Raw genomic sequence first — 16183 nt, 5'->3', positions numbered from 1 at the left:
TAAAACACACAAATTTTAACCAAATGAATTTAATAATCCTCATAATTCAATCTCATTAAAACCCATTGCCCACATTTGGGCTTTAAACAACTGAACTAATTTACATATGTTATCTGCTTCACCATCTGTTAAAATAGATAAAGTATTAAATAAACAAAATGTCTAAGAACATAAATTGTGTTTGGTCCACGGCCCAAGCTAGCTTTTTGATATCACACCAAACTCTTCTAAAAGGCATTCAATAGTCTTCCTTGATGTAACCTTGTCAACCTCAAATACTTTCATGTCATCTCGAAGACCTGAACAAGCAGCATATGACAATGTTTTATTTGAAAATGCAAAGTGTCATTGGCAACTGCGTGAGACTTTGTATTTGTAAGCTGTCTCACCAATTTTTGGCATTGAGGAATTGGGTGTGCAAAATATTACAATGGATATTAATATTATTATGCTACAAAACCCAGCATGTCATTTAGGTAGATTGCCTTTTGGATTGTCATGTTAATCCCCAAAATCAAGGACTTCATATTGCTCTTTATTAAAAAGGGAATAAGAAATACTAACAATTGATAGGGCAAGAAACACGCTCTAGCTGAGAATTTTCAGGCATGCCCAAACCAGGATATAAACTTAAATCAGCTTGAACATGTTGTTCATTATAGTGTCATTTGGGGATAAGACTAGTACAAACCTAAAACTCCGTCATTCCTTTACTTTGCGATGATTACCCCACTGAGTCTTATTTGAGGATAATAATCCTATCTAATCTCAACGTGCCTCATGTCATTTCAAAATCATTATTTAGGATTTAGAGCTGAGAATTTAAAAAGTATAAATTAGTTTCAGTTTATAAGAAACAGTTTATCACGTCACGGTAATTGGGATACATAAGCTGTGTATAAACAGAATCTTAGACTGTGTAAGTGGAAAGCTTATCATAGGGAGAAAGTGGATTTTCAGAATGCTATTAGTGATATTAATACTGGCTTTTCATATTAAGGCCTTACAATAGGCGCTTTTGCCCTGCTATGTTACAAGCCAAGCTAGTCCAAGGCCCTTGTGCTTGCATATGGTCGTTTGAGTTGAATCCTGTTTAGGTATTAATGACATTCGTGTACTTGGTCTTTAGAGGAGGAGCCATAGAGGTACTATAGTAGAAAAGTAGACTTTATGGACACCTCCTGGAAATAGTTCACTGCTCTGGGGTTGGTGAAACCAAGATCATGGTTAGAATCAAGAGATGAAACTAAGTTGTGTGAAGCAGCTTCCTTAAGACAAAAGTAAAATTACAGTTGAAAAAGGGATTTTATGCTTGCTTGCACATAATGGCGTTTCCTCCTACTACGTTAGAATTTGGCTTACAATGGTCCGTACATGGGGGTACCTACTGCCTAGTCAATCTAAATTTGGCCAGTGATCTAGTATAGGTGTGTGTTTAAAACTTTCCCCCTGGCTTCTGCCTTCTTAATGCATTCCATCTGGCTTATGTCTTTATAATACTAATACATGCAGCCATTTTCCACATGAATTCAGTGTACAATTATGTTGGGAGCCGAGTCTGCCGACACCTACATGTCCAGCCCACTCTTTTGCTTAGCTCATTAAATGAGCTTGTTGGACAAGTGCTGAGAAGCCAGCAAAGTGAAATGGGTTTGCTAAAGTAGCTTTACCGAAAGAGAAGAATTGAGTTCATCTTTTTCTCTATAATTATGTACAAAAGTCCAACAACATTTATGAAGAGATGTACAAAAGTCAAGCCAAGCCACATAAATGAAGATGTGATGTTAAATTTGTGAGACATGTTGAAGGAAGAAAAGAAGAAAAGGATGAAAAAATATAAAGTAAGGCTATTCGGGCATTTGAAGAAGGGTGAAAGAGTGAAGTCCCAGAGTGTGAGGACTGGTGCAGTCTTGAAGAACTGTGCGAGTGAGAGCAAGCAAAAGAGAAGAGAAAAATAGAGAGTAAGAAAAAATTATGAGAGATACATAGTGAGAAAGAAAGCAGTAAGTGAAAGAAAAAAAAAATAGAGTATTTTTTTTGCTCAAGTTGTATCTCTAAGTGTTGTAATCTCAATTTAATATAGTGAAATTATTCGGAGTTTGTCTCGTGGTTTTTCCTTCAAGAAGAAAGGGTTTTCACATAAATCTTTGTGTGCTTGTGTGGTTGTGCTTCCGCTATACTTGCTAAAATTTATTCACAGTTATATAGAATTTTTCCCAACAAATTATACTATTTTGTCACTTTAATACACAGTTATTCTAAAGCAAGATTTACTTGATTACATGTGAACAATTAACTTTATTCCATGAGATGTATAACTTCCCACATAAGTTACCTGGTTTATGGAGAACTTTGAGCGGAAGTTGGGAGGCATTTGAGTTGAAGAAGAAAATTAGGTTCTTCATAAGCTCCGCAGATTCAGCAGAGCCCAGGATCTCTCTCTAAATTACACCAGAGATTTACATATGATGTTAGTATTTTCATGATCATTTAGTGGAAGCTACACAAACCATTAGACTGTTAAACTGTAAAAGTAGTTGTTGCAGGTATGCAGAATGAGGGACCCAAGACCATGGCCTGGATTATCACCGTATCAAAATATGTTCACTAAAATTACATTTTTGTGGCAGGAAAGTGGGCTCTAACTTGAATATATACTGCACTATATGTTTTTCAAAACTGCATCCTAAGCCTAAAATCTGCAGGAATTACTTAAGCCCATATTAAAACTAAACCAAACTCCGGAAATCATAACAATAAGAGAGAAAAACAAAGTAGAAAACAAGAATTTCTCCAACCTTGAAGTTCTTCTGAGAATCATAATATCCAGAAATCATGAGTAGCCGAAGTTTCTCCAACCCTATAATTTAGAGGACGAAAAGATCGGTCATAAATGTTATTTCTAAAACTAGATTCCAAATATTCATTCAGCCAGAAGTGGAGATGCATATAACATGATTGAAAAATAAATAAATAAAACCTTTAGCACACCTCAGTAAAATATGATGTGATTTATAGTCATGACTAAACTTCTACAATCAATTGAAGGCTTGCAGTTCATGAATACGGACCATCTCTATGTCAGAGATTATTCATAGGTCATGATGAAGGCAGATGTGCAGGGAGAAAGTAAAAAAGCAGAGAGCATGCTAGTGTGAGCACATGAATGCTTTTTTTTTTTTTTTAAATGTCATTATAGAGTGATCTTTATGAATTCTATACAGAAAATTAATTTTTACATTATTTTCAAGGATCACATTAATTTTTCTCAGTTTAGAATGCTAGGTTGATGAGCAGCAAACACATGAAAATGTATATAGAATACAAATAAAACTATAGAGGAAACCCCACTAAGTTAATAAGAAAAGCTCAGTAAAGCACTTAAAAAAGTTTCTTGAAACAAAAGAAAGACTTTTCGCCAAGAGCTTTGTAGCTCAACTAGTAGGCACCTCCTAGTGTTTCCAACAGAGACATTCAGGGTTTAAATCCCCCCACCCCCAACTATTGAATTATAAAAACAAAAAACAAAAGAAAGGCTTTTCTAGTTAACAGTTACCATGCAGAAAAACTGAGACAAATATAAAAATGGTGATTTTTTTATTGGCAAGTTACACTCATACCCAGTAGGTCTTAAACCCATGATTTTGGCCTTCATCCCATTATTATGGGAGGAGGAAGTGCCATTTGAGCTCTAGTTCACTGGCATTAATAACAGTGATTTTATCACAGTTTGATTGATTGCTTTTTTAATGATACGTCTACTGAACATGTAATCAACTACTCACTCTGGAAATTTTTGATTCCTTGAGATGAAGCATCTTCATGAGCAAGAAGTTGTGCAATTGAAATTCCAATAGAACTCATTCCAACATGTAAAGCCATAAATCTTGACCCAGCAGCATCTGGCTTTCCTGAAATAACCATTTCCACATCAATCAAATGCAATTGAAGAGCAGAATACCCCATATATCTTTGATGGATAAGATTTCATGAAAATACATCATATATGTAACCAGTTATAATCAAGAGCCAAGGTGAAGTACATTACAAGTAAAAGTGAAGAAAAGTATTTGTATGACAAATCTGCATTTGTAAATATTTTTGGGGTTGAATTGAACACGCAAAAACACACAAACAATTGAGAATATCAAGATACATGCATGAAGAAACACAAAAATCAGGCATGCAATTGACAACAAATTATACATATTAAAAGATGTGACTACATTTTGGAATTCAAAGCTAATGTGGACCAACTATATTACTTTTTATATGTTGATGATAGTAAGACATATCTTAAGATGTATAAATTTTTATCTTAACACCACCTCTAACATCTAGGCTCAAATGAAAAAAATAATAATAATAATAATTAAAATAGAGACAAACGGGCTCGGCAAGTAGAGTCCAAAAACAAACAAACAATCAAACAAGACACCATGTTAAATCATTCAACCTAAAAGTCTAAGCTATCAAGTGGAGTGGCTCGATAAATATATAAATCCTCAACCAAATTTAAAAATAATAATTTACTTATCCCAAAAGATTGACATCTGATAGGAATCAGAGAATTTAATTATTTAGCACTGACTCTATAAGTTAGAATCTCGGGTGTGAAGGAACAACATTGGCAGTGTTGGTACAATGTATTTGTTTGAGTATAGTTCTCCTTGAGGGTCCTCTAATCAATGGAGTATTCGTGCTTCCTAGAATAATATTGGTGTGGACACGAGGACAAGTCTCCAATTATACGCACGTATGGGCGGAAGAGCAAACAGAAGACAGTCCAACCTGTGGCCTTATGGATAGAGCCTGCTAGTAATTGGGCTTGAAGATTAAGGAAGCTTGAGCATTTAATAATTAGGTTTTCTTTATGCATTTTGTTGTTTGCTATCTAAGCACTTTTTTTTATTATTGTAAGACAGTTTTGAGAATTATAATAAATGTATGTTTCTTTTACACTGATGTCGACTCCAGTTTTGCTTGGTGTTGACTCCAAGCAATCCTTAGGTGCTGACTCTTATGGTTTATCCTTTGTTTTGTTGTTGTTTAATTTTCCCACTGAAATTGTGTGGTTGTTCTACATCAAATATCCACCATAATATTAAAAGGAACATAAACAGATTTTTAAATAAAGTTGAACACCATAATTTTTTATCTGCTTTATAACCCTTATGGTCACTTAATCTTAGAAAAAAATATAGCTCCAATGGTGTAACACTTAATCCCAAATATTTTCTTGATACTCCTGATTTTAAAGCTTCATAATTTTATATTATTTACCTTATATAGGTAAAATTATAGTACATACTTCATTTTAGACCTTAATTACTTATTCTAAAAGTAAAGGTTTTCTTGCTGGTGCTATCTAAATATTTACTTATAAGCTAATGTATTAAAAGATTGATATTATTGGCCATAATAAATCTCCATCACATTTAAACCAAACTGTTTTAGTGATAGAGCTCACATCGCTTCTAACTTTTCCTAAATTAGATTGTAGTTTATCTTCTTAGTAACTGGTAAATAGGTTTGATACTTTGATGTCACCTTAAGGGTCACCTTTAAATATGTAAAACTCCATATTATATTAAATAACTTAAAAATAACCAAGTTGCAATTGGGAAGAAAAATAAAGGGTTAGCACAAGTCCAGACCTAATCTTCTCCAATTTTTGAAATCCTTGTGCAGAATGTCGACCATTTTGAGATCAGACACATCATGCATTTTGTATTTCACTGCAAATGATACGATACATTACATATCTTAGATAAGCCCTAGAAGATGAAAGGAAAAAAAATAAAACAGAATAGTTTATACAAATCAGTAGAGCACAATAAACATACATATCTGGTAGAGATCATTGGATCCAAAGCGACCAGCACCATTGATCAATAGTGTGGCCATATACTTATCTTTCGAGGTACAGCGCGGATTAGTTAGGTTTCCTGTTTCTATGAAAATTCCAGCTAACTACAAGCAAAGAGGAAAACCAGAAAACTATCAAATCTAAGGCAATGGAAGACATAGTTAGCTCCAAGCTACCATTTCTCTAGTTAGCCAACTGGGTAAGTAGAAAATAAAAATAAAATCAAAGGAATTGATAAGGGAAAATACTGCTTAAAGTACACATTTACAATTAACTGAGAGAGTTAATTATGTGCAATAAAAATCTCTGGGTAGGGTTTTATAAGGTGCTGCATAAGAAAAAAGTCTATGTCACAAGGAGAGTAAAGGGAAGACCAAACATGGGTACTTGCTACGGGAGTACCTAACTGAAATAATATATATCAAGCGTGTATATTTAGCAAGTATGGTATAAAGAATACTGAGAACAAAAGAATATTTTCAAACATCAAATCTAAATGACACCAAGTACCAAAAGTCTGCTGAATCCTTGCCCAGCCAAAATCTCAGGTGAAGCCAGAGCAATCCTCTCAGCAATAAGTGTACAGCATGAACAATTCTGTATATAAATAAATGGAATGGCACCAGATAGAGTCATAGTGAGAACAAGAGGGTTAGGTTTTAATAAAGTATAAAGATGTTACTATATGAATGATAACAAGCATGTATACATCCATACATATCTGCATTTATGTGTAAAACGTCCTTGGTTCAATATTCCTGATTTATTATGTGTATGTATCAATACAAAAGTTTGTCTGAATGAAGTTGTATGTCAAAGGAAGAAATCCTTTGGAAAGAGAAGAGCATCAAAAAGATTTCCAATACATAAAATCTACACACTCAAACTCGTTTACCTTGTCCTTAAATTTAAATTAGGAAATAAGTACAAAGAAAAAGAGTTGTAATTCTTCCCCTTGAACTACTTTGCGTGGCTCCACTGTTATCTACTCCAATTTTCTATCCTATATAGAAGTAATATATTCTCACTTTCAGAATTGAACTCCCTATGCTTTTCTTTTAATGAATTGCTAACAATGAGGATTACGAAAGGCCACTGGTTTTCCAAATGAAGCAAATGTTTCAAGACAAGCTTTTAGTTCAATTTGAAATTGTAAATGCACCAAATGAAGCCTTAAGAGTTGAGGGTTCATCTGGAAACAGGCATGGCCTTTTATATATTTATATATATATATATACACACACAGTTAAGAAAGAGTTTAGGAATGTAGACAACAAATTGCTATGGTTCTAACACTTTCCCTAATTCCCTTTTTTTCAAGTGCTGTCGGATGGTTCAAAGTTGTTAAAAAAGTATTTAAAATATATTTAACCATTCATCCTATTAACCTCAAGTCACTAGGAAGGCTTTATGTTAGGCTACAACTTGCTAGTAATTCCACTAATTGGAACCCACCAAAAGTTTTGTATATATATATATGCTGCTTGTTAGGGTTCATAGATGTGGTAGCTTCTTAAAGACAACAGGGTTATGATATGCTCAAAGATAATGAGTTGATGATCTTTTACTTTTACTATATCTTTTAAATTGTACAAGATTTTTAAGTGAAACTTGTTTCATTGAAAAGTAGACATATCAGGCTTCAAAGCAGAAACAAATTTGACCCGATTTGTATTTGAAAAAAGTGAGATATGATCTTTTGAAGTTGAAACAATTGTACTTTTTTCCCATTCAAAACCACAAAAGTTTTAAACCCAAACTGTTTGGTAGAAACCCTCCAGAGAGTTATTTAGACCACAAAAGTTCTAGGTTGGTGTGGACGAGTTTGTTCGTAGAGGAGATTTCAAGAAGAATCCCAGAGTTTTGGAGTCATTGCGGTGGGAGGCAAATGAGTTGTTAGCTAAGGTAACAAGTTGAGTTTAATCCATAAATGTTTAGTGAGTACAGACTAATTGTAGCTATTTCTTCTATAGTAGAAATTTCCTGTGGGGTTGGTTACTCCTAGAGTGATTTTTCTTTTAAAGATTTCCTCAAAATCTTTCCACTTTGTTACCAAAACCCATGCATCAATTTTTCTGTTTTATTTGTCTTTTGATTGTGGTGACTATTACTATGGTTGTGCTCTCTATTAAATTATTAACTCTCGAGTATAAGCAACAATGAGGCAGTTAATTGTTTAATAACTCAGAGTATAAGCAAAAATCAGTAAGTTATTTAGAACGGTGGAGTCAATGCAATATTTTTCAGTGCTTATCATCCGTTATACCCAAAAATGGATAAGGTTTTCAATTCTGCTGAGGAGATAACACATAGATCATGAGATTTGACTATATTTGGCTTATGAGAATGAGTAGAACAATTATAACAACAAAGGACCATCCCTGAAAATCATGGTCTCTCATTGGTGACACGAATAACTTCTAATTGCAAATAAATAATTAATGACCAAACGCAGAGAGCACATTCTAAATACACTATCATACCTCTCCTATAGTATGAGTCTCAACCCAAGGATATACAGACTCACCCTGCAAAAGAAAGAGAGATTCAATGAAGGCATATTCTCATTCTGAAGATGTTTGGAAGTATCAAGCTAAAGTAGAAAGTCAACCACACTGAAGCAACTAACTACACCTTTCTGCAACAGAAGATTTCAACTACTGCCTCCTTTAATGCCTGTTTCAGGAATACACAAAAAATTCCATCATATCTCATGGTTCAGAGTAAAAGTATAGCTAAAATTTTCTAATAAAACATTACCTCTTGTTTAATCGGAAGCTTGTGGCTATTTAGTAGAACCAGCTTAAGACTCCCAAATAGGTCATAATATGACAGGTCAATCTGCTCAATATTTCAACGTTCAAGAATAACAAAAACTCAGACTAGATTTGAAAACAATATGGACATGACCTTGATTTTTACTATATATATGTTTGATTTACCATGGAATAACAATATGTGATTTATCTTATTCAATAATAGTAAAAAAAAAAAAGGAAAAAGATAGATATAATATATATATATATTCATTATTCCACAATTAAACATGTAGCATGAGTTACTCTTGCAATACCATAATAAATAAGGATTCAATATAAACAACACACCTCATCTATAAAAATTAAGGATGATTGATCAATTAGACAAGATGCAATCAACCATTTGATTTCAGCATGACAACTTAGGTCTGCCCTCTTCATGTTGATGACAGGCAAAGTGCACAACTGGTCGCTCTAGTATGTTTCGTTCAAGTAGAAGGCGTACATGATGGTTGAAGCAACTAATCCAACATCTATATATAACCAGATTATGTTAAGTTGGACAAACTATTCTGAATGTATGACTAGAACAATCTATTCATAAGGACCTTTATCACATATATTCTTAATGTTTCGTTTCTGTTTCCTTCCTTCTCGTGATCTTTTCTTTATAAAGTAATAGGATCCATATTGATTGTACTTGTCTGACTTCAATATATGGAATCAAGAACCTTAAATTGCCTTGTGGCAGAGAAATCTAAGTAAAGTATTATACTTGGTTACTAATCTCAGATACAAAAGAAATGCATTATATACTATAGTTGTGTATTTATGTAGTAAAATTGCTTAATAAAATTTATAATTATTCTCCAATGAATTTACTTGGTTTTGTGTAAAGCTGAAGATTTATTTGTATATCAAATTAATGACAATCATGGAATTCCATACAGATGTTACAAAGGTTAGCTCAAAAATATTAGAACACAATATGCAGCATGTAATACTATTTTATAAATGTTATCAGAATATTCAGAGCACATATGGAATGAGCTGTTAAATGGCAGTTTTTTGATAGGTAAATACAATTCATGCATTCAGCTGGGATTTAACCTGTGAACTCAGCCTTTGCTTTAGGCAGGAAGAGATCACATTTGATCCAAAATTGGCAAGAAGGTTAGTGGCAGTCTATTTGTCTGGCCAAATTATTTGGTCCAAAGAAATTTATCACACAAGTCAGTGGCAGTCAAATTGTCTGGCAGTCCCAAAGGTTTGAACTGTAATTGAAGTCTTGAGTATATCTCAGCCCTTCTTGATTGTGAACTTTAAGAAGTTATACAGTTTTACAAAATTTGCAAAGGGCAGAATATTGCTTTAGAAGTGAGGAGAAATAAAAATTATACTAGAGTAGAATTTAAAATTTCAACCAAATTTGTGTAATGCTAGGTAATAGGCATATCAACAAGATCTGATTATCCAAACCATATGATTGATTTAATTGCACTTATCTGTTGGCCAGATGCTACTTCAAGAAGGTAACCAAATATTGGGCCTGAACTTTATGAAATGTCCTAGCAAGTATCATTAAAATTCTGAAGTTTCAATTTGTATAACTTGACACATACAGTATTGCATGATCGCAAACCCTATGCTGAAGAATAGTCTCACACACTCAAAATTGAATCAAAAAGTAAAATTTCAGTTTTATAAAAACACAATTTTTTAAAATAGAAAATAAGGGGGTTAAGCATCATAAGATGCCATAACAAGGGGATATAATAGTTGACAAGAGGGCTTACCGGAGATATCTTGCCCTATCACAGCATGCAAGAATTTTCCCGGGACACCAGCTTTGACATCATCCTTTATGTCTCTCAAATAATTATTTAGCCTATTAATGCTTTTACATGATTCAACAATTTCCATTTCTGGTGAGATCCCATTATAAAATGTTGCTGCAGACTGAGGAAGTGGAATATTTGATAGGTATTGTTTCCTTTTTTCCATGCTGTATGATATTTCAAATGCCGGCCTTGCCAGATAATGTGAAGTATTATATTTATCATTTTCTTCAAAGGTTGTAAGACTAGGGCCATACACTGCATCATTTTGAGAACTCAGGTCGAAGTTCAAGTCCGATTTACTACTTGAGAATGCAAATGATTTTGACAGGACAATCTTGGACCATCTCCCAGATGAAGGCTGTTCATCAAAAGGTTCGAAAATAATATCTGAGATCGAATCTTCCAGTGGTGATTCCATGACTTCTTCAGATATTTTTGAAACAATTTTCGTGCTTCTCATGTCACCAATATCAGATGTGGATCGAGAAATGTTCTGGCTATCAAAAATTCATTGAAAGTCAAAATCAAAAGGTTCGAGAATATTATTATGTGAGGCTGAATCTTCTAATAGTGAGGGTGAGCCCATGACCTTTTCAGACATATTTGAATGGAGTTTTCTGTCACCAATATCTGACGTGGACTGAGAAAGGTTCTTACTGCCAATTCTTCCATGAAGTGGAAAGTCAAAGATAGGAGCCAGATCATTGCCTTTTAACAGACCATTGAAGTACGGGCTCTCTCGGGTATGGCTGTATGGTTTCTGAAAATCAAAAGAAAAATAGACTAACTGAAGGGGAAAATAACATAAAATAAGTCACTAGTACTATCACTTATGATTCTATTGAATGTGATGAGAAACATGCAGCCAACAAATTAACCAATAGTCAGAATATTCTTTTTCTTGTTAAAGTGGTTGCTAATATTTGCAATTAAGATAGGAGGTGACAAAAATTTGAGGCTTAACTACGTCCAAAGAGGAAATGGCATGAAGCTATCACAGCCTTCCCTCTGTATCCCAAAAGAGGAGAAACAAGAAGTTAAAGTTGTAAATAGGGAAAAGCAAGGTATCAACCATTCCAACTGACATCATCATTCTTCCAAACTTTACACTTAATTAATGCACTGCTATTACTTACTTCCAAACTTTAACGCAAATGCAATGAAAGTAGGGACAAGGAGGATGGAGATGGGACTGACAATATGGGCACCAACACAAGAAGGAAAGGATAAAAGTAAACATATGAATCATGCAAAATGATGATGGCAGAAATCAAAGGATTATTTGCATTCCAAAGTACCAAAGGAGAGAAGAAGCACATATAATGTAAGTCATGGTGCATTTGAACACCAATATTCTTAAAAATTTTAATCAGGGGAAGATGAGGTTTATAATAGCAACCTCCTATTAAAAATGAAAAAGCTATTAGGCTTTGGATTTGTTGGCATTGGATCATGTGCTTGGGCTTTATAGGTGGTTGGCATTGGATCATGTGCTTGGGCTTAATAGGTGGGCAGCCAGTATCAGAAAAACCATAGCTCTAGCGTTTAGTGCAAGAGGCCATTTAAGTACATTTTTCTATAAAGAAAAAGTGTTGAGATAGTGTGGCCTCCCTCATAGCCAACCACCCAAAGTGAGGAAACCCTATGGCCAGTTTGGAGGGAGGGGGAGTATAGGGGAGTAGAGTAGAATTGGCCAGAAATTAGGCTAGTCCCCTCTCTCTCCATGGTACTCTCCCTCCGTTCTAGGGATTTGGTCTATGACCATAGTAAGCACTCATATTCCGTGTTTCCTATGTACTGACAATTCTTTCAAAGTCCGTAAGGCTCATGTTCATTGTTGGAACTAGTGGAAAGACTTTGTGGTTTGACATCCTTCCGTTGAATGTGAGTGGATCTAAAGGCTTTTATCAAAGCCTAGAGGTAAGTGTTCATATCTAACCATTGTTACTTATAGTAATTATTATTCTTGTGTCACAGACAAATAAACCACTTTTTTCTTACAGTAACAACAGAAATGTATGGATTGCATTGTTTGTTTCTATTCTTCATGAATACAATTAAGAGGAATAGGGGGATTGGCAATTGAATAACAAGGAAAGTGAAGATATTATGGTTCTTTCCCCCCCTTTTTGATTGGTAAGTACACACACCTGGTGGGTTTTGGACACGCGACCTTACCCTCCACCTTGTTCTTACAAAGTAAGGAGGTGAAATTTGAGCATTGCAAAAGAACTTCCCTTATTTTGGCAGCAGAACAAGTACTTTCTTTTTTGTTTCAAGGGAAAAAAGGAGGGGGGGGGGGGGTGCTAATAGAGAATATATGAAGCAGTTTCCCTGTAACAAAGAAATTATGGGGAGAAGTTATTAACAGGAAGTATGCTGTTGAGCAAGGTACAGATAAATTGAGAAATAATTAGCATAATTTTGTCATCAGATGAAACTTTGGTTTGCAAAACATTGGAACTAGATATTGATACCCTTAACAAGTCTATTTTCAGACATCAAGTGAGTTTTCACAGTAAGCAATGAGACCTTGGGAAAAGAGTCCTCTTGAATTTTTTTTTTGATAAGTAATAAGAATTTTATTAATCAAACTGAAAAATAGAAGAAAGCATGTACAAGGTGTTCATGATGGTGAACACAAAGAAATGCAACAAACAAACAAACAGCAACAAACATCAAGAATAAACTTAAAGAGCAATACTAAGAGACAAAATAAACTCCAAGATAGTGGAACAATCCGAGAAGCCCCAACACCTAGACCAATCAAATAAAATCTTTTGGCATAGAGCTTGTAATTGAACCAAGGATTTCTCGGTATCCTCAAAAGAGTGCCGATTTCTTTCCGTCCAAACAATCCACATCAAACAATCAGGAACCATATTCCAAATGTTTGAATTAAATTTTCCCAGCCAAAAGCTCCAACAATACACCAAGCTTTCCACAGAGCTTGGCATGACCAATTGAGTCCCAAAGATCTGAAACATATAAACCCATAAAGAGTGAGCTATAGGACAGTGGAGGAGAAGATGATCCACAGTTTCCTCATTCTGATGACACATATAACACCAATTCACCAAAATGCGTCCCCTAAGCATAAACTTATCCAATGTAAGGATCTGCCCATGAACTGCTGTCCACACAAAAAAAGCCACCCTCTTAGGGATCTTAGCTTTCCAAACACCCTTCCACGGAAAAATGGATACAGCTGCACCCCTAATGGTATTATAATAGGACTTGGTATCAAACTTGCCATTCCCTTTGAGACACCAATGGGAAGTGTCACTCCCACCACCTCTAGGGATCCGAGGTTGAATGCACTCAAGGAAAGAGTAGGCATCCTCTAATTCCCTTTCATGAAAATCCCTATGAAATCTCAAATTCCAAGTTCTAACATTACGATCCTCCTGATAGCATTAAACATCCGAGATGTAAGCTTCTTTGTCATTAGAACACACATACAACTAAGGATAGAGCCTTTTTAGTGAGTTATCTCCAACCCATTTATCATGCCAGAAAAGAATACGAGTGCCATCACCCACCACTAAGGCCACATGGTTGGAGAAACTCTCCCAACCATCATGAATACCACACCACAAACCACATCCGTGTGCCCTTCTACATAATTTAGTAGTCCACCCCCCTTGACCCTTTCCATATTTATATGCAATAACCCTTCTCCAAAGACGAGTTTCTTCTCGACCAAACCTCCATAACCATTTCCCTAATAAGGCTTTATTAAAAAACACTAACTTCCTGATCCCCAAACCACCTGTCTCTATCGGAAAACACACCTTCTCCCAAGCCACCAAAAAATATTTGAAACACTCCTCTGAAGTTCCCCATAAAAAATTTCTCTGAATTCGCTCCAATCTATCAGCCACAGCTACAGGGATGACAAATAAAGATAGATAGTACGTAGGAAGGCAAGAAAGAGTACTCTTCACCAGGGTAAGTCTCCCCCCCTTCGATAAATAAAGACGCTTCCAACTAGAAAGTTTCTTCTCCATCCTCTCCAAAATAGGATTCCACACAGATGCTGTTTTGTATGGGGTTCCCAACGGCATTCCAGACAATTGCTCACATTATTGTGCAAAAATAACACCACTAGTAACCAATTTCTTTTCTTTTTTCTTTTTTTGTTCCCTAACATGTTAAGTTATTAACAGGCCTCATTAGCCTGCCAAAACAAGTGGTGATCAACTTTTCCAAATCTATGCAAATATTATTGATGCAACTTTAAACAAGGAACGCTTCCTAGATGGAGTTTTTGGGGTACAAAGCCTGTATCAGAATATTTTGTATGTTTTCTTTTGGTTGTTCTTTTAAAAACTACACTTTGCCTTATTTATTGGTAACCTCTTCCATTGCTATTTCTAGAACTTAATTAAAATACTATAAAGCAGTCATAAATTGTATCAGACTAACATCAAAGTTAACAATAGCAAGTTCTAATGAGTTTATACCATATTTCATATTAGGTTCCAAGTTTTTAATGTTATCAATTAATGTCCCAAACTTATGAAACAATTTCAATTTGAAGCCCCTATCCATCTTCATTATTCACTTTCGTTATTGTGAGCAGTAACAAAGCAGAGAAGACGGGGGGAAACGGTTGTTAAAACCTTTTCTTTTACCACATTCACTAGCTTCAATTTGCTAGAAATCACTTTCTCACTCTAAGCGAATCTCTCTCTCTATCTCCACTATTCAACATCAAATTGATTAATGAACAAGCCTTAGATGAAACGTAGAGTTTAATCAATGATGTCCTGCTTTTCTCTATTCCCTTATCATCCTCAATAACAGAAATGAATAACAGAGATGGACAAATCAATAGAGGTTTCAAATTGAAACAATTTCTTAAATTTTGGACTTTAATTGATAAATTATTTAAAAAAGAAAAATGGGACTTGATTTGAAACATGGTATATAAGATGTGAGCTTTTATTTATCATGTAATTTCTCCACACAACAAAAAAAAAAGTTCTCTATAGAGTTAAGCACTTTTTTGAAGTACTTGTCCTGCTTTTAAGAGCTACAACGAAAACAAAGCAAAGTTTGGTTTCAAAAGCAGTAATATTGGGTTCCAAATATGAACCATGAATCCATGATGAATATTACTTAGGAAAAGATAAACAAAGCATAAAATCACATAGCAATGGAAAAAAAAAAAAAAGTTAGAAAGAATATGAATGGGTTGTGACCTGTTCTTGTTGGCCTGGTGCAGCTGGGTTGAGAGACCTCATGTTGAAGTGAAGAAGAAGAAGAAGAAGAAGAGGAAATAGAGAGAAAGTGTGGCATTGTTAGTTTTGAGAGCATATTCGGACGGCACAGTCGAAGAGAAACAACAGTTGGAAAAGACGACAGCATGGGAATCATTGGGAACTCCGACATTCTTGAAAATTGTCACCGTATGCTCGTTTTTTTTTTTTGGACTTTACAACTTGAACATATCACATATGACGCTCCGCCATGCCGCTGAGTTTTCTTCCTTGTTCATCATCTTACGTGCTTAGGTCCGTTTGGATAACATATTTTATTGAAAATTAAAAATACCGTACAAAAATAATTTTTAAATATGTAAATATTATTAGGGACCTATTTCTATTTTTTTTTTTTATAAAATGGTTGTAGATTATGTGAACAGTGTGTGAATATGTGCATGAACAATACGTGAACAATGTACTTTATCCCCTAAAGCTGAAACACGT

General features: G+C 34.6%; 1 pseudogene; it reads right to left on the bottom strand.

Annotated features, from left to right (window-relative positions):
• Positions 1 to 13: 13 nt before the first annotated feature.
• Positions 14 to 15961, bottom strand: LOC115988580 (annotated as a pseudogene).
• Between the last annotated feature and the right edge of the window lie 222 nt (positions 15962 to 16183).

This window comes from Quercus lobata, chromosome 5, assembly GCF_001633185.2.
Source record: "Quercus lobata isolate SW786 chromosome 5, ValleyOak3.0 Primary Assembly, whole genome shotgun sequence".
NCBI classification, from domain to species: Eukaryota; Viridiplantae; Streptophyta; class Magnoliopsida; order Fagales; family Fagaceae; genus Quercus; species Quercus lobata.
Note: the sequence above shows the minus strand (reverse complement) of the source record. Positions and strands in the feature narration are given on the sequence as shown.